The sequence below is a fragment of the Podarcis bocagei genome (genome assembly GCF_964188305.1).
Source record: "Podarcis bocagei genome assembly, chromosome: 2".
NCBI classification, from domain to species: domain Eukaryota; kingdom Metazoa; phylum Chordata; class Lepidosauria; order Squamata; family Lacertidae; genus Podarcis; species Podarcis bocagei.
The window spans coordinates 99,062,851-99,081,352 of NC_138126.1; the positions used below are offsets into that span (position 1 = coordinate 99,062,851).

The 18,502-nt window shown below is 46.8% G+C and overlaps 1 long non-coding RNA gene across 1 annotated transcript in view; it reads left to right on the top strand.

Annotated features, from left to right (window-relative positions):
• The window catches only part of LOC308581904, a 58,542-nt gene that overhangs the window by 26,642 nt on the left and 13,398 nt on the right, over positions 1-18,502 (top strand). Inside the window, exon 2 of the long non-coding RNA XR_014005366.1 lies at positions 7,446-7,559. This is a non-coding gene — a long non-coding RNA (uncharacterized lncRNA). The remainder of the gene's footprint in view (positions 1-7,445; positions 7,560-18,502) is intronic.

Consider the following 18,502-nt stretch of genomic DNA (forward strand, 5'->3'; position numbering starts at 1 on the left):
GTAAAAGTTCAATAGTCCCAAGAAGGCCTGAAGTTCAGTCTTGCTCTTGGGCGCTGGGGCATCACAAATGGCCCGTCCCTTGTCCCCAGTCGGGTGGACCCCTTCTGCGTCCACCATAAATCCCAGAAAGTCCACCTGAGGCACTCCTAGTAGACATTTTTCCCGCTTCACCTTGAGACCCGCCGCCTGGAAACGGTGCAGAACGGTGCGGAGGCGGTCCTCAAACTCCTCTGGTGTGGGCCCGGCAATCAACACATCATCAAAGAAGGGGGTGATGCCAGGAATACCTTTAAGGAGCGAGTCCATTAGATTCTGGAATATGCCTGGTGCCACACTGACACCGAATTGCAGCCGCTTTACCCTGAACGCTCTTCTGTGTGTCACAATCGTCTGTGCCTCTGCTGTGGCCTCATCTACTGGCAGCTGTTGATATGCCTGGGCCAAGTCCAGCTTGCCAAAAATTTTCGACCCAGCCAGGGTGGCAAGGACATGGCTGACCACTGGCACTGGGTATGCATGGGCCGTGAGGGCCTTGTTTATGGTACATTTGTAGTATGCGCAGATGCGGACCGAACCATTAGGCTTGACGGGTGTGGCAACTGGAGTTTCCCAGGGGGCATTAGGCACCGGCTCCAGCACTCCTTGCTCCACAAGCTGGTCCAATTCCTCGTCTATACGGGGTTTCAGGGTGAACGGGACCCGGCGGGCCTTGAGCCTGACCGGTCGTACTGCGGGGTCAAGCTGTAGAGCAATGGGGGGGGGGCGTATACTGTCCCAATTTCCCATCAAAAACCCCTGGAAATTCCTTGCATATGGCGCCCACGTCCACTTGTAAGGTAGTGTGGTTCACCCCGATGATGGCTAGCCCCAGTGGTCCAAACCATGCCAATCCCAGTAAGCTAATGTAGGGGCCCTTGACCACAAGCAAGTCCAGTTGCCGCGTCCACCCTCGGTATTGCACCCTGAAGGTCCCCACCCCCATTGTGGGGACCTTACATTTCTGGAAGTCCCGGAGGGTGAATGGGGCCGGCCTGAGTTTGGGACCCCCAGTAGGACACAGTTTCCTTAAGGTCCTTGCCAAGATTATGGATAGAGTTGAACCCGTGTCAAGCTCCATGCGGCATGGGCCCCCCTCTATCTGTACCTCTACATAAATTTTCTCTACGTTGGGGTGGGGCAACTGGTATACCTGGAAGTCCGTGAGCTCCGTCGAGTTGCCTTGGTGCGTTGGGCCCCGGGACCTGGGGCTCTTGGATTGGTCATCTGATGCCTGGCGTCGGGTGGGCCGAGCTCGACACACCCGGGCGATGTTTCCCGATTTTCTGCATTGCCTGCACTCTGCGTTGCGGAAATGGCAGGTCCTCCTCTCGTGACTTTCCCTGCAGCTTGCGCAGTTCCCTCCTTCTCGTCGAGGCAGCTGTGGTATGTGGGCTGCTTGAGTGCGCTACTGTACTCGGTGCACCTTCTCCCTGTCAGATCCTGAGTCGTCGGTGAGGTCTTCGTGGTGGACCCTCGGTTGGGATGGCAGGCTCGGCCGTGCCTCTTGCATCGACCTCTTGGCAGCTTCCGTTGCCAGGGCCTCCTCCTGAGCGATCTGGAACGTTAGGTCCTTCTTAGCGTAGAGGCGTCGTTGCAGCTTCTCATCCTTCAGGCCACCGACGAGGCGGTCACGAAGCATGTTCTCCAGCTCTGAGAAGTTGCAGAACCGGGCGGCTTGGCAGAGAGAGGTCACAAACCCAGTTATGGTTTCCCCAGGGGCTTGCCGCTTTGTGTAGAAGGCATTTCAACGAACCACCACTGGGGGCTGTGGCGAAAAGTGCCCCTTCAGCTGTTCCATTATTGTTTTGTATGGAACAGTAGCGACGTCTTCAGGTGCAAGGAGAACCCCGGGCGATTTCAAACGTCTCCTCTCCGCAGATGCTGAAGAATATCACCCTCTTCTTGGCGTCTTCTTCATCGGTGACCCCTTTGGCTTCTAAGAGGAAGGTGAAACGGAAGGCATACGCTTCCCAGTCTCCAGATGCTGGGTTGAACGGCGAGAAGCTGCTGTCGGTTGCCATTCTGAGTTCCTTGTGTCCCGGAGCTGCAGCCTGGATACACGGTGTGAAGCAGCGGTGCAGCAGGTGGCGGTGCTGCAGTGCTGTGTGTGGCAGTCAGCTCAGCGGGATCCCACCTTCGTCGCCAGTGAAATATACTCAGAGTCGCAAAGTGATTTCATGCTCTTTATTCAGCTCATAGTGGTGAGGAGGAATGAATGAAAGTCCCCCCAAAGTTTCTGCTTTATACACATTATTTACACAATGGGCTGCACATGATTGGCTAATTCTGGAATTCTACTGTAAGCCAATCAGGTTGTGGATTCACTTATATCTGGAGCATGATTGGGTGGTTCCTGCCAACCAATCATACTGCTGCATTGTTCTAGGACCAATCAGACTGCTGCATTCTGAATCCTATTGTTCTAGGACCGATCAGACTGCTGCAATTTGGATCCTATTGTTCTAGGACCAATCAGACTGCTGCAGTTTGGATCCTATTCAACTCAGTACAGTGGTGCCCCGCAAGACGAATGCCTCGCAAGACGGAAAACCCGCTAGACGAAAGGGTTTTCCGTTTTTGAGCTGCTTCGCAAGGCGAATTTCCCTATGGGCTTGCTTCGCAAGACAAAAACGTCTTGCGAGGGTTCCGATTTTCCCCGCTCCCCCCTTTTTCTAAGCCGCTAAGCCGCTAATAGCCTTTTAGCCGCTAAGCCGCTAAGCCTTTAATAGCCGCTAAACTGCTAATAGCGCTAAGCCGCTAAGCCGCTAATAGGGTTGCTTCGCAAGACGAAAAAACCGCTAGACGAAGAGACTCGCGGAATGGATTATTTTCGTCTTGCGAGGCACCACTGTACATAACATGCCCCTAGTTAACACTATTGAATTAGGGCAAGGTTCCCTCTGGCTGTTTGCACAGCGTCACAGAGGCCTTTGGGGCTGGCCAGACCTGTTGTTCCCAGCAAGAGATGGCGCATTGCTCTGCATTGCAAGTAAACAGTGCTTTCTGTTGTTGCTCTATAAGCAGTTCCAGGACCATATGTGACGACTTGTGGGTGGAGTGCGGGGAGAAACAACTCGCAATACAAAGGAACGGTGACAACTAGTTGTTTCGTTTTAGCATAACGGGATAAGGGTGAATTCTTTAGGGCAGACTCTAAACCACAAAAGTAAGAAGGATAATCAGGATTTGTTTATATGTACTGTATATTGCATTTGATAGTGCAGCAACTCTTACTATCCTCTTTATATCCACTGGGTTTTTCCCCACCCAGCCATTGGAACTGATGAAAATGTCTGTATCATGACATTTGCCATTGTGCATAACAACAATATTTATTTATAAAAAATATTTATACACTGCTATTCATTTTTTTAAAAAGAATCAGAATGGTTTACAATAACCATACGTAAAGGACAATGCATGCCATTCGAAAATGTTTAAATCAGAAAGCAGCCAATTACAAATGAATCTCAACTTCTGCAGGGTTCCATTCCGGGATCACCTGTAAATCCAAAATTGTATATAGTCAAAAATACATTGGGTTTGATGGTGATTGGGGTTGCCAAAGTCATTTTTCTTAGAACCCCACCCCTTTTTATTTTTTATTTGCCAAGTGTGTAAAGCTGAATGTGCACAAGTTGAATGTGCACAATTTGTGAGTTACCTATACTATGGAAATATGCATTATTAGTTGCCTGCATAAGCCTGATGGAATATAAAGTTTTTAGCAGGCATTTAAAAGTTGAAACAGAAGGTGCCTGCTGAATCTCTATTGGCAGAGTATCCCAAAATGGCTGCCATGCTGTCGTGTTAAAAAATGGGAAGTCCCTGTTTTCCTGGGAAAGTTGAGGGATAACAAGGCCACTGCATTCTGCTCTAGTTGGAGTCATGTCCAAAGGCAGCCCCACATAAAGTGTATTGCAGTAACCCAGTCTTTAAGTTACCAAGGCATTGACTACAGCGATTAGTCTATCCCTGTCCACAAACAGCCCCAGCTTGTGAATCAGACAAAGCTGGTAAAAGGTAATTTTCTATTTTCTCCCTTACTGAAAGGCTTGCACCTAGTTCCCAGCTGACAAATGTCTGGGAGGGTGAATATGTAACTAACTATCACAGCAATCTTAATATTATAATTATAGATAATGATTTCGGTAGTATTAATGTTCAGGTAATTGCACCTAGGATTATTGCCTAAAAGAATATTTTATAAATATAAAGCACCACCCAAAGAAGCTGTTTGCCCTAGTTGTAAATAGCATATCGGAGGGGGGGGTTAGGAAGCAAGGAGGAAAGGCTTAATCTCCCTTTTCTCACCAGCTCAGAACAGTTGGTTTCCCCAGACACAGAACGGGGAATTCTGAATTACTTTCCAATTACTTTCCAGTCTGTTTCAACAGACTCATTTAAGAAGCCCTTCTCTGGGTGTCCTCAATAAATTCGTCCCATAGGGTGGTCAGCCACACATTGCCAAAGTTGAGGATCTGCCATACTCCTCAACCATCCTGATTTGAGGGGGACATCCTGGAATTACAGAAGCCAACCCAGCTTCTGATTGGATTCCGGAATGTCCCATTTTTTGGTTGGGCACTCTGGCACATGCTAGCAGCTCGTGCTAGATCTCTGGCCCAAAAGACGCCCGTTCTTTGGTTTCACGCTCTTGCGTGAGTCAGCTGGCTCCTGCAAAAACTCAGGGTCAAACGAGCACCCCAATTTTAATCAGTGGGATATAGGAGATTATGATTTGTGACACCAAAAAAAGTAGGGGGCAAAAGAGGACTCCAATTTGCATATGGTAGCTTAAGTGTATAAATACCAATTTTGAAAGAAATTTGTAACATTTAAATTGGAATATGGTAAAAGCATAAGAAATGGGTCCGTAAATGCGTGTTTGGGTTAAAGGTGGGTCCTGAGTTTCTAAAGGTTGAAGAGATCTGCTCTAGAGGACACTTTCAAACAGAGGTCTGCCCTCTACAAAGTAGGGCAAGGAGACATCATTTGAACTGAAGCTGGTGGCCAGAAGAAGAAGAATAGGAGGAAGAGTTTGGACTTGATATCCCACCTTTCACTCCCCTTAAGGAGTCTCAAAGCGGCTATCAATCTCCTTTCCCTCCCTCCCTCCCAACAAACACTCTGTGAGGTGAGTGGGGCTGAGAGACTTCAGAGAAGTGTGACTAGCCCAAGGTCACCCAGCAGCTGCATGTGGAGGAGTGGAGAAGTGAACCCAGTTTGCCAGATTACGAGTCCACTGCTCTTATCCACTACACCACGCTGGCTGTCACTAGGGGAAGGCCTTTTCAACACTCCTGGTTGCAGAATTCTCTCACTAGAGAGATTTTCCTCCTGAGACCCATGCTGTGGCAAAAGGCCTTTTTATTTTCTCAGGGTTTCTTTTAATGCTCTTTGCACTATTTTCTGTTGCTGCCTTTATACTGGTTTTATTCTGATAAGATTTTATGCTTGCATTCTGCTTTTTCACTTCATGGAGGTTTTAACTTTTGTTCTTGAACCACCCAGAGAACTTTTTATTAATGGGCGGTGTAGGAATGTTGTAAATAAACACAAGCAGAGTTTTGAATCAGGTACTTCAAGTCGGATCTAGTTTGACCCTGAGTTCATAACCCGGCAGGCCTCAAGCACACATAATTGCACTAATGGATCCATAACCTCCTACACACCTGCAAATGAACCAGTCTCTTCTCTTCTCCTGCCAGTTTCAAATGGCACCTGGAAATTAAGTCTTAAACATAAAGGGGGAAATATGGTGCCCAGGGAGGAAGAAACCTGGGTTTTAGCCAATAATCCTCCAGCTTAGCCAAATATTTAGCAGCTACTGCTTGCCAAGCCTAATTAATGTGTCCTGATGACCAAGTTAAGCACCTACTGTTTATCCTTTACATAATCTCAACTCAAGATGTGTGAGCGAGCCATTGACTTACACTGGGATACTTTCTTCAGGGTTATGTGCCATGCAGGACCAAACTAAAGGATGTGTAGCCAGCTGGCTTAAAGATGCATTTAAGGGCCCAGATACAAAGCTAATGTATTGGCTAGTTTGGCCCTATGGTCACCTAACAGGGCCCAGTTCCCTTTGAGTTACATATTACTCTTCTGTTGCCATAGCTCTGGGGTCTCTGAGGCCTACAGCCTTCATTTCTCTCCACACACCAGACCAGGAAATTGTACACAACCTTCCTTGGGACTTCTCACGACTCCATAATGGCTAGCCCAAAAGTTATTTACATCAATCATCGCTTGGAAATGTACTTGCATAGTTGTGTTAGGAATTCCATCACAAGCAGTGGGACGGCGCTCTAAATTACCCATAAGAGTTGAGGCGGGAATTGTCTAAACCAGGTTGTAATTTGGTTATATAAGTGGCAATGGAAGCAGGAGAGTCCATTGTTCGTTTCTTCCTGCATTTGGTTTCACCCTGCCGGCTTTAAATAAATCAATTAAGGAACAAAACACCATAGGAGGTGGCAGGTGACCTACAAATTTTCACATTTCCCTGGAGGAGCCTGAAGATGAGACATGCACTTGAGGGTATAAGGTGGATGCTCTCAGAGGCATACCTAGTGTCCCTTGCACCCTTGGCAAGGAGCTGTATAGGCACCCCCCTCCCCTGAAAAAAACAACAACCTGAGAAGCAGGCAAGGTTGCCTGAACAGGAGGACCATGACTCCTTGGGGCTGAATGGGGCACTCGCGCCACTCTATGCCTGGAGGCCATTCCATCTCCTCCTCCTGCAGCAGGAGCAGCAGTTCTTCCTGCTAGAGATCCCAGCGGATTCCTTCTGCCAGCAAAACAGATTCTGGAGTGCTGAGCATTGGGTGAGAGGGGTGCTCCCAGTATTGGGAGGACTTCAACACCTGATGGGTGATTTTTGCACCCCCACTGGGCTTGCGGCCTCAGCAGGAGCTGGTTGCAGTTACCCCTTGGAATGCCTCTGGAAGCTCTCGTTTTGGTGTAAGGTGTATGCCTCCATCTTCTTGGCAAGCTCTGAGGGATCAGAGTACTAGGGTACTAGATAGAAAGAGATAGGAAGGGAGATTCTCAAAGAGAAAACACCTTGCCAAGAAAGTAAGAAATGCCCACCTCTGTCAGTGCCTTCAAAACCAGGTTTACACACACACACACACACACACACACACGAGGAGTAGTACATATTTCCATTCAACCCTATTTCTCATCGCAATTCATGCTTCAGGAAACCCCTGACCTCTGTAGTTTCCTTATCCTAGTCAGTCAAAGACAAGGAACACCAACAAAGTAACACAACTATCTGCCACAGATATGGTGAGATGAAAAACGGCTGCTCAGATCCCATGAAGAAGGCCTCAAAGCATAAACAACCATAAAAAGATATTGTTGTGGGTTTTTTTATGTGTTTCCTTACAAGTTCGTAGATGACAGAGAAGCTTAAGTGACCTCGAGAGCTGGGGACGTGTGACTGAGGCTTTGAACCAGATTGTCGACACTTCAAATCCCACCTTACTTTTCAAGTCATTTGGAACCTTTAGGTACATCACTATTTCTCAGCCTCAGTTCCTCATCACCAATATTGACTCAAGGTGTGAACACAGGGCACTGTAAAGTGGGTTTGATGTGTCCCAGGTGTGTGTGTTGTGCATTATCCACACAACATCCTGTTCCAAGTTCAGTTTGTACTACTACCCCCCACCCCCAAATTAATTTGGATTTTCCTGATCCAGAGATAATGTAGTAATTTGGGGGGAATCCAACATAAAAATCACATATTACGCAGGACATGCTGAAGTGCATTGTGTGGGAGTGTGGTGGTGGTGTTTTGTGTTTTTTTTAAAGTGTGTGACAACTGTTTGCTGGGTGCCATCTATCACCACAGCCACTACTTCCATTGGTGAGGCATTCCTTGGTGGGTTGCTAGTGGGGACCGGTGCAACACACAACAGATTAAAACATTCTCATTCTAGATATCTGGATAAAAAGGTAAAGGGACCCCTGACCATTAGGTCCAGTTGTGGACGACTGGAGTTGCGGTGCTCATCTCGCTTTATTGGCCGAGGGAGCCAGCGTACAGGTTCCGGGTCATGTGGCCAGCATGACTAAGCCGCTTCTGGTGAACCAGAGCAGCACACAGAAACGCTGTTTACCTTCCTGCCGGAGCCGTACCTATTTATCTACTTGCACTTTGACGTGCTTTCAAACTGCTAGGTGGGCAGGAGCAGGGACCGAGCAACGGGAGCTCATGCTGCTGCGGGGATTTGAACCGCGATAGGGATAGGGACAGGGATAGGCTTGTCTTTAAAAAAAATGTTTTTAGCAGCCACTTAAAAGAGTGTGGTAAAAGTGCCTGCCTGTTATCAATAATCAGGGTGTTTCAAAGTGTATGTATGTACTGCTAAAATAAAAGATTGAGGGAATGATAGAATTGTAGAGTTGGAAGGGACCATGAGGGTCATCTAGTCCAACCCCCTGCAGTAGTAAAAAAAAGTAGGACACCCCCCCCCCCCCCGGATGGTTAAGTCCAGTCAAAGGCGACTATGGGGTTGTGGTGCTCATCTCGCTTTTAGGCAAGGGATCCGACGTTTGTCCACAGACAGCTTCCCAGCTCATGTGACCAGCATGACTAAACTGCTTCTGGCGCAACGGAACACCATGAGGGAAACCAGAGCGCACGGAAATGCCATTTACCTTATTGCCACAGCGGTACATATTTATCTACTTCCATCAGCATCCTTTCGAAGTGCTATGTTGGCAGGAACTGAGACAGAGCAACGGGAGTTCAGCCCATAGTGGGGATTTGAACCACTAACCTTCTGATTGGCAAGCCCAAGAGGCTCAGTGGTTTAGACCACAGCGCCACCCATGTCCCTGCAATGCAGGAACAGTGCCTATTCTGGAAATCATAGCAGCTGGAGTAAGGAGATCCCACTGGTAAACTGTATCAAGTGTGTATGTTCTCATCACTTACATGGAACCATTCGTTAAAAGAAAAAATTCCAGTTGTAGCCATTGACTTGGTTCTGACACTGTCAGTCGGAATATTGCTTTAAAACAGCATCTTAAAACACATGAATCATTGCACTGGCAGGAAGGATGTTGTGTGATAGAATTTAAAATGTGGAGCCTAAGAGGCCATAGAGGAACTAGCAGCAAGGTGCCAACTCTAGCATGGGGAATAACCTGGAAGATGGCATCTCTTCTGGCTCGACAGGTGGTAGAGCAAAAACAGGAAGTTCCTCCAAGGGCAAGATTGGAAAGTGAGTGGTTAGGCTGAGGAAATAAAACCGCCACTTGGTCATCATTGCAAGAGGAATCTAAACCCTGAAAATAGGACAAATGGTTTTGCAGAGCAGGTTCCCTGTACACGACACAGGATGTGATTTCTTATGTTTCCCACGGAAGCACTGCAAACATCTCATGGTATGTTCTCAGGGAACTGAAATCCTGTGGAACAGACCAAAAGTAACTTTTTTCCGTTTCTCCAGAACTTGATTCTGAAGATGCCGCCAGGTGTAGTCAGATCAATTATCTCAGATGGGGAAATTTTTATCATCATCATCATCATCATCATCATCACCATCGTCATATATTTATACCCTTTCCCCCTGATGAGACTCAAGGCAGCCTACCTATTAACACGAGAACCGCTAAAAACATAGAAAAAAAATCATTAAAAAACAATCAAGCATTGTTAGAAGGAAGACTACAGTGGTGCCCCGCAAGACGAATGCCTTGCAAGACGGAAAACTCGCTAGACGAAAGAGTTTTCCGTTTTGGAGGTGCTTCGCAAAACGAATCTCCTATGGGCTTGCTTTGCAAGACGAAAATGTATTGCGAGTTCCTGCGGTTTTTTTCCCTTTCCCCCCCTTTTTCTAAGCCGCTAAGCCGCTTATCAGCTGATCCGATAAGCCGCTAAGCCGCTAAAAGCCGCTAATAGCGCTAATCCGTCAATGGGCTTGCTTCGCAAGACGAAAAAACCGCTAGACGAAGAGAATCACAGAACGGATTCTTTTCGTCTTGCGAGGCACCACTGTATATACATATATACAATGTGTTAAAACCATACAAATAATTTCAAATAAGAACAGCACCAGAGCTTTCATTAAAAGCAGTCAGTTCCCAAAAGCTTGATGGAATGAAAACGTTTTCACTTGCTGGCAGAAGGACAAGGAGGGAGCCAGGCTAGCTTCTCCAGGGATGGAGTTCCAGAGCTTGGGAGCAGCCACTAAGGCCCTCGCCCACATCCCCACCAAGTGTGCCTGTGAGGATGGCAGGACCGAGAGAAGGGCCTCCCCCAAAGATCTCAAAACCTGGGCAGGTTTGTATGAGGGAATACGATCTTTCAGATAGCTTGGACCCAATGGGTGTGGCTCAGGTTCAGGTCCAGCCCAACCATTAGGCCAAGTGAGGCGGCTGCTTCAGGTGGCAGCAGTCCCCTGTTCGCATTCTCTCTGAGTTCCCTAAGCCAGCCTCCTCTGTACCCCTTAATCTAGTCTCCTGCCCTCAGGGATGGTGGGAGGATATTGTCCCATCAGCAGGGTTAAGGTGAAATTCAGCTACCCACCCTGTAGCTGAATTCTGTGGGTGTTAGCCAACTTACTGGCTCCATCGGTGCAAAGATTTAGGCTCGAACAACAGAAATTTCCCCCCTCTCCTCCACTCTTGCATACCCTCTAAATTTTTTCTAGGGTCTCTCCCTAACTCTCTGCAGAGAGTGCAGGGTGCGCATGTGAAGAGGAAAGTGGGGGAGGGGAGTTCCTGTGTGCAAATGTAAATCCTTGTGTTGACGCAACAAGTTGTTTAGCACCACATTGGAAATAACCCTGTAAAATGACTTTTTTTCAGCAGGAACTCAGCAGAACTCAGTTCTGGCACCTCCCAGGTGGGCACAGAGAACAAGGGAGGCATTCATAGTGAGTTCCAGCACCTCTTCTTCTAGAAAAATAGCACTGCCCTGTAAGTGGAATGGGGATTGAGTGAGGGTGCCCTATCTTGTCTTCCGCATCAAGCAGTGAAATGCTTTGGGCTGGCCCTGCTAATGGTCAACCTTGGACCACACAGTAAGACTCCTTGTTTCAACAAAAGTGTGACAGAATTGGAAGACGTAAATTCGGATAACATCAATGATGGCTATTTGATACATACATTTGTGGCTGAGGTTGAACTGAACTTTGGAGCAGGACTTTGGGTAGAACTGACATATTGATTTGCCACGTGAGTTGGATAAACTGCAAAAGTTGATAAACTAGTAAAGTTTGATTTGGTTGGCAAACAGACTCTCGATGTCTGTCTTCAAGGTCTTAATTTAGCTCCAAACTGTAAGGATTATGACAGGTCCACTGGATTTGTATTTGTGATAATAGTAGGCCCAAACCCAGAATTTCTAGCAGACAGACCACATTATGTTGGATGGGTAAAACAACAAAGTCTGTGAATTTAAAGCAAGCAGATTACTTGTGGATGACGCAAATCATGGAAATACCAGGTTACGTCTAGATCAATTTGCAAGTCATATCCGTACACTAATAGGTGAAAGAGCTGGTGAAATACAGGTGAGGTAAAAGTTTTCAGCTCAGATTTCCTCTTAGGGACTCACCAAGTGCTCTTAGGCAAGGTATTCTATACTAGTTTGCACCATCAGCAGAAGTCAGTCACAAAACGTTTTCTGGATTGTAGCAGTGCTGTTGGGAGCTGCAGATGATGCACACTGGAGCAAAAAATAATCTTAAATTCACATTTCTGGTTCCCTCACCTCCAAAGGATATTGTAGAGCTGGGGAAAGTTCAGAAAAGGGCAGGCAAAATGATCAATCTCCTATGAAAGATTGCAGCATTTGGGGCTTTTAAGGTTAGAGAAAAGGTAAATAAGAGGTGACATGCTAGAAGTATATAAAATGATGCATGGCATGAGCACTGGATAGCTCAGTTGGTTTACAGCATGGTGCTGATAACACCAAAGCTGCAGGTTCGATTCCCCATATGGGACACTTGCATATTCCTGCACTGCAGGGGGTTGGACTAGATGATCCTCAAGGTCCCTTCCAACTATGTGATTCTTGGAACCATCTTTGCCCCTGGAGGCAATAGTATTGCTAAATAATGTACATGCAGTATGTGGTTAAGGCCCCCCCCATAACATTATGGCTGTATAGATACCACAGGCTAAAAACACATTTAAAGCACACTATTTCACCCCAAAGAATCCTGGGAACTGTAGTTTACCCTCATCAGAGATACAGTTCCCAGTGCCCCTTAACAAACTACAGTTCCCAATATTCTTGGGGTGGAGTCACGTGTTTTAAATGTATAGTGCGTATGCAGCATCCAATGAAGCTGAACGTTGGAGGATTCAGGACAGGCAAAAAAAAGGACTTCTTAAGCACAGCACATAGTTAAACTATGGGATGCATTCCCACAAGGGGCAATGATGACCACCAACCTGGGTGCCTTTAAAAGAGGATTAAACAAATCCATGGAGGACAATTGCCATAAATGGCTATATTTTAATTCTATTGTCGAAGGAACTATGCCTTTGAATACCACAAGTGGGGTCTTGTTCTTGGGTCCTGCCCATGGACTTCCTCTGGGCATCTGGTCGGCCACTAAATGGGCCTTTGCCCACCCAGCAGGACAATTCTTATGATATGATATGATGGCCATCTTCAAATATCTTAAGGGAGAAGGAGCATGCTTAATTTCTCCTGCTCTGGATGGTAGGACTCGAGGCAATGGTTTAAATTACAAGAAAGAAGATTCCAACTAAATATTTTTTTTGGGGGGGGGACTTTCTGACAGTAAGAGCTGTTTGGAGGTGGAACAGACTCCCACGAGAGGTGGTGGACTCTCCTTCCTTGAAGGTTTTTAAGCAGAGGTTGGATGGCCATCTGTCGTGGATGCTTTAGCTAAGATTTCTGCTTTGCAGGGGGTTGGACTAGATCAGGGGTCTGCAACCTTTAAGACAAAAAGAGCCACTTGGACCGAAGAAATAAAACTGGGAGCCGCAAAACCATTGCGACATTTAAAACAGTGGGGAGTGTCGGGGCACACAATGCACCTCCTCCCCTCGCTAGTATCCGCACCGGAGCCGCGGCAAAGGTGTAAAAGAGCCACATGCGGCTCCGGAGCCGCGGGTTGCTGACCCCTGGACTAGATGATTCTTGGAGTCCCTTCCAACTCTTAAGATTCTATGATTCTATGAATGCTTCTCTGTTTGGGGGCAGGGCAGGTGATACGGCTATATGTGGGTAAGATAGCATGTAATAGAGAAAGCCAAATTTGCCTAAAACTACTAGATCCTTTTGTGGCTGAGTCTTTTGTGGATGAGATTTGAATTGGAGGTTTCCTAGGTCAAAACCTATATACTTAACAAGGGTTGCTAATCTGTGACCCTCCAGAGGTAGCTGTTTTCATAATTCCTGGTTACTGGAGATACTGTCTGGGGCCGGTGGGTGTTGGAGTCCAAAAACACCTGGCACACTGGGGAAAAGGGGTCACGGGTAAAATGGCATGGGAAGTACCACATGATGGAGAACATTTTCATGCCAGCATGATGTAGAAGAGACTACATGGCAAAGGTGATGCTCAAGTAAATAATGAAGAACTAGAACTTCGAGGTATTAACCCGAAGTGTCAATCAATAATAATTTCTGCTCCCCCCATACTAGTGGACTGAATGAAACTTTTAGAATTATGAAACTTTTAGAATTTCAAACAAGTAGAAGATGCAATGTATTCACAAATGATTAGCTGAGAGCAACTGGATACCGTGTATACACTTACAGTAGCATTTTAGAGAAATAATTACTGCATGGCTAAGGTAAAAATATTTGAGGCTGTTCCATAAACCAAGAAGATAATAATGTATTGCATCAGAGCAATGGGAGCTTAATTAACACTCAAAAGGATTTTATTCCACAAAGGTGGTGACATTTGGGACAAAGATGGGAGAAAGGACTTGGTATAATTAAGACAAGAATAGAAGAACACAAATTATACTGTGGGCCTCACATAAGTAAAGAGAGGATGTGTGTGACCGAAGAAACTCTGGGAGGATGATACTGGCGTATGTGGGTTATTCATGGATACGGGATGAGGAACAAGTGAAAAAATGAAACTGATTTTGCTTCACAAGCCAAATAGGATTCCGCAAAGTCCAAAATGTTTTCTGTATTAATTGCCCACTAATGATGTCAGAGTTAATCTTTCAAATGTCTCCAGCCAGGACTTGCTCCATATGGCATTTAGTTCTCACAGATGGATCATGGTTTCCATTCTGGGTTTTGGGTTGCTGACAATCCTGAGGTGTCAACATAGAGAGCTTGCCATAGAGAAGGAAGGTGACATGTGGAAATAGCAGTGCCATCTCTTCTCTGGTGACCAGTTCATTACAGATATGATAGTTCCTGTGACATTGGCTAACCAAGTACTGGAAAGAATCACTGGTGCAGCTGAGCATGGGTGTGAGAGTTGGAGCAGAAAAATCACCACTAGGGCCAAGGGAAAGGGGTTGGCATGCTAACCTCTCCACCTGTTCTTCTTCCACTTAAAATTGCAACGGCTCCTTCTTGTTTTTAAATAACATTGCGGTAAATTTGCAAGAGAGCTGGACCATAAAGAAGGCTGATCGCCGAAGAATTGATGTTTTTGAATTATGGTGCTGGAGGAGACTCTTGAGAGTCCCATGGACTGCAAGAAGATCAAACCTATCCATTCTTAAGGAAATCAGCCCTGAGTGCTCACTGGAAGGACAGATCCTGAAGCTGAGACTCCAGTACTTTGGCCACCTCATGAGAAGAGAAGACTCCCTGGAAAAGACCCTGATGTTGGGAAAGATGGAGGGCACAAGGAGAAGGGGACGATGGAGGACAAGATTGTTGGACAGTGTTCTTGAAGCTACCAGCATGAGTCTGACCAAACTGCGGGAGGCAGTGGAAGACAGGAGTGCCTGGCGTGCTCTGGTCCATGGGGTCACAAAGAGTCGGACACGACTAAACAACAACAACAACAAAAGTTGCCTGCAACTGTTTTTCACAGAGGGCTTTCTTTTGAGTTTAAGAGTAAAATCCCAGTCACAGATCGGCCCAGTTCTGTCCTCTCCTCTGCTTTATATGCAGTGGGAACTGGAAACACACTTTGGACTCGTTGGTTCTCCAAATGATGTTGTTGGACTTTGGTTCCCATCAGCCTCTTCCAGTGTGGCCAATGTTAAGGGATGATAGGAGTTGTATTTTTTAAAAAATGCAGGGCAGTATGTTGGCTACCCCGGTCAAGTGGATTTATATCATGCCTAACGGTGTCAGTTGGGTTCAACATGGCAAGGGCCTGATCACATAACAACCAGCCTGCACATCAAGAACCTCTGCTGAGGCCCTTCACCAGCTGCCCCCTTTATATTGATACATCTCTAATCTCTGAGTGACTCCAGGGGTTCCTGTACTTTCCCACGGTTTGGTTTCCCTGGAGCAATGGTCAGTAGAGACTGGTGTCTTTAGGATTCATTCACACTGAAGCATAAGATGAAGGGGCATAAGTAGATTTTCAGAGGGAGTCCCAAATTTAGATCCAGCACAGAGTGTCTCTCTGTCTCCAGCTTCTAATACCAGTCAAACTCACACATGCAACTCTGGCTACTGTTCTTCCACCTAGGATTACGTAGCTTCCAGCTAGGTGAGGGGAGTGAGGAAAATGCCTAACCGTTCATTATTTAAAATGCTGATGAGGCCAGCTTGACCGGCCAGCAAAGACCATAGCCTTGGTGAAGTTCCTGGTTTAACAGTATCCTCACAGATACAGGATCGAGGGTTTGGAAGAGAAGCAGGGTGTCATCCAAACCGACCCCTCCAAATGCATAACAATATGTTACAGCAGATTTCCTCAGCGGTGACTCCCTTTGTTCAGAATGTTGGCTGAGCTGGTGCCAACAAAGCAATCACATTCTTCTTTAATGGTTCCTCTTGGTGCTATAAGAGGTAACATGTGAAACAGATAGCATGAATTATGCAAGAGAAAACTTCCTAACTACATGTTTTCACCCGGCGTAGTATCAATGTATGGCTGTTCTTTCTCTCATGGACATGCTACAGCACATTTTGCATAGGCCCTGAGACTAGGAAAGGGGGTGCGGCATGAAAAGGAAGCAACCTAGCTGTGATACCCAATTATCTTCTCTTGGTTCTTCACCTGCCAGCTTCCTGAAACCTCCCTCACACCTCCACACTCTTTCCAGTTACATGCATACTTTTGCTTCCCAAAATATGGCTTGGTGTCGGAGCAGAGAACAATGGCTCCTGGAGAGGCTTGAAGCTAAGAAAATAGTGCCTATTAGTTGACCAGATGGATTATATCAGTGGTAGTTTTAATTTATCCCTTTGTCTTTTTCTTACAAGAAATAAAAATTGAAATGAAGAAGTACATATCTGCAAACAAACAGCTGAGGCTCCTGAAAGTGGGAGGTGTCAAAGGCCTCTGAGGCACAACTGGGCCAGACAAGGCCCTGAGTTTCTGACGTAACCCTGTAGGAATGGGGTTAAGTGAGAGAATAACTGGGGCAAAACATGTCCCTCCAGTGCAGTCGTGGGAGAACTGGAGGGATTTGCACATATCACTAGGTCAGGTCAAGCCCTGCTTTAATTCAAGTCAGCTGAGTACATAAAGGCATGCTGTGTTGATTCAAACTGGTTCCTCAAATAAAACTTGCCAGGAGCCAGAAAGGATTCAGACAGTGCATGCAATTGCCAACAACTTCTGTGGGAAACGTCACGGTAAAGCTTTGGAGGGAGATGACACCCAGGGATCAACGTCATGCAGTTTAAAAGCTGACACCCACAGTTCTAGGCTGTGCATAACAAAATCTGCCGCTGAAGAGCAGGGCATGATTTATGCCAATTGCGTCCCCTTGGCTATTCTGTGCAACTTGATGAACGCAAAGAGGAATTGTTTTTGGAAGCTCAGTAACTTTACGCAGGGTTCCTCAAGCCCCCAATGCATGCCCTCTGGCAATTGCCAAATTGTTCCTCTGCTGGGTTATTTCCTTTAGCCTTAAGGCCACTGCTATATTGTTCGGCATCAGTATATTGTATTAAAGCTGGTGTGGCGCTGTGGGTTAAACCACAGAGCCTAGGACTTGCCGATCAGAAGGTCGGTGGTTCGAATCCCCGCGATGGGGTGAGCTCCCGTTGCTCGGCCCCAGCTCCTGCCAACCTAGCAGTTTGAAAGCACATCAAAGTGCAAGTAGATAAATAGGTACCACTCCAGCGGGAAGGTAAACGGCGTTTCCATGCGCTGCTCTGGTTCGCCAGAAGCAGCTTAGTCATGCTGGCCACATGACCCGGAAGCTGTACGTCGGCTCCCTCAGCCAATAAAGCGAGATGAGCGCCGCAACCCCAGAGTCGGTCACAACTGGACCCTAATGGTCAGGGGTCCCTTTACCATTACCTTTACCTGTCAGGCACTTTGATTTTTGCTAGGAAGGAGCTGTGTTTATATGCTGCTCAGCACATGATGTCTTTAGCTCACAGCATTCAAACCTCCACATTCATATCTAATGCTATATACAAATGGCCTCTCAAAATTCCCCACTACATTTGCTGGGGGGGACAGGGACATTTTCCGGAATTTCTTTAGGGGGAGGAGAAATTCTCCAATAGTGTCTCAGGGACGAGACCCGTTATGAACAGTGGCATTAACGCAGCCTCTTTTTTCCTGAAACATTCCTCTTCATTGGTAGCCTGGCCACCATTTTGCTTCTTCCACAATTCTCCAGACTTTGCATTGTTCCAGGGCATTTGCAGGAGCAGTGGCGGCCGCTACCACAAAATACCCCTTCAGGGGAAAAAACATGTTATGAGAAATTTTGGTTTGTATACCATATAGGCCTTTTTGAACCTGCTTTTGTCTTGTTTTGCTAGGGATCATTATAGGGTTGCAAGAAATCTTGCTTCTTCCAACAGTGGTGTGCAGGGGCGCCGACTTATAAAAAATATTGGGGGAGCCCGCGAAAGCTCATGAATAATAAATAAGCTCATGAATATGCAGATAAAGTGGCGCCGCCTCCTCGTGAGCGAATAGGGGAGAGCGTGCTGCGCCTATTAATCAGCTCCGAAGGAAATTGGGTGGAGCTTTTGCTCGGGAGGGAGGGCAGGAGGCATGCAGCCCGACCCTGTGCATTTTGGGCTGGGGGAGGGGCGGCGGTGGCGCTCTGCTGGAGGGGCGCCCAAGATTATTGGGGGGGCGGAGCCCCCCCAAACGAATTTTTGAGGGGGCTCGGGCCCCCTCAGGCCCCATGGAGTCGGCGCCTATGGTGGTGTGCTTCTTCGGTTGACATGAGTTTGGAATCCAAGCTTCTCATCTAACTCAGGCTACAGTCACACTATACATTTAAGGCACTGTGATACCACTTTAAACTGTCATGGCTTCCCCAAAGAAATCTGGAATCTGTAGATTGTGAAGGGTGCAGAGAGTTGTTAGAAGACCTCTCTTCC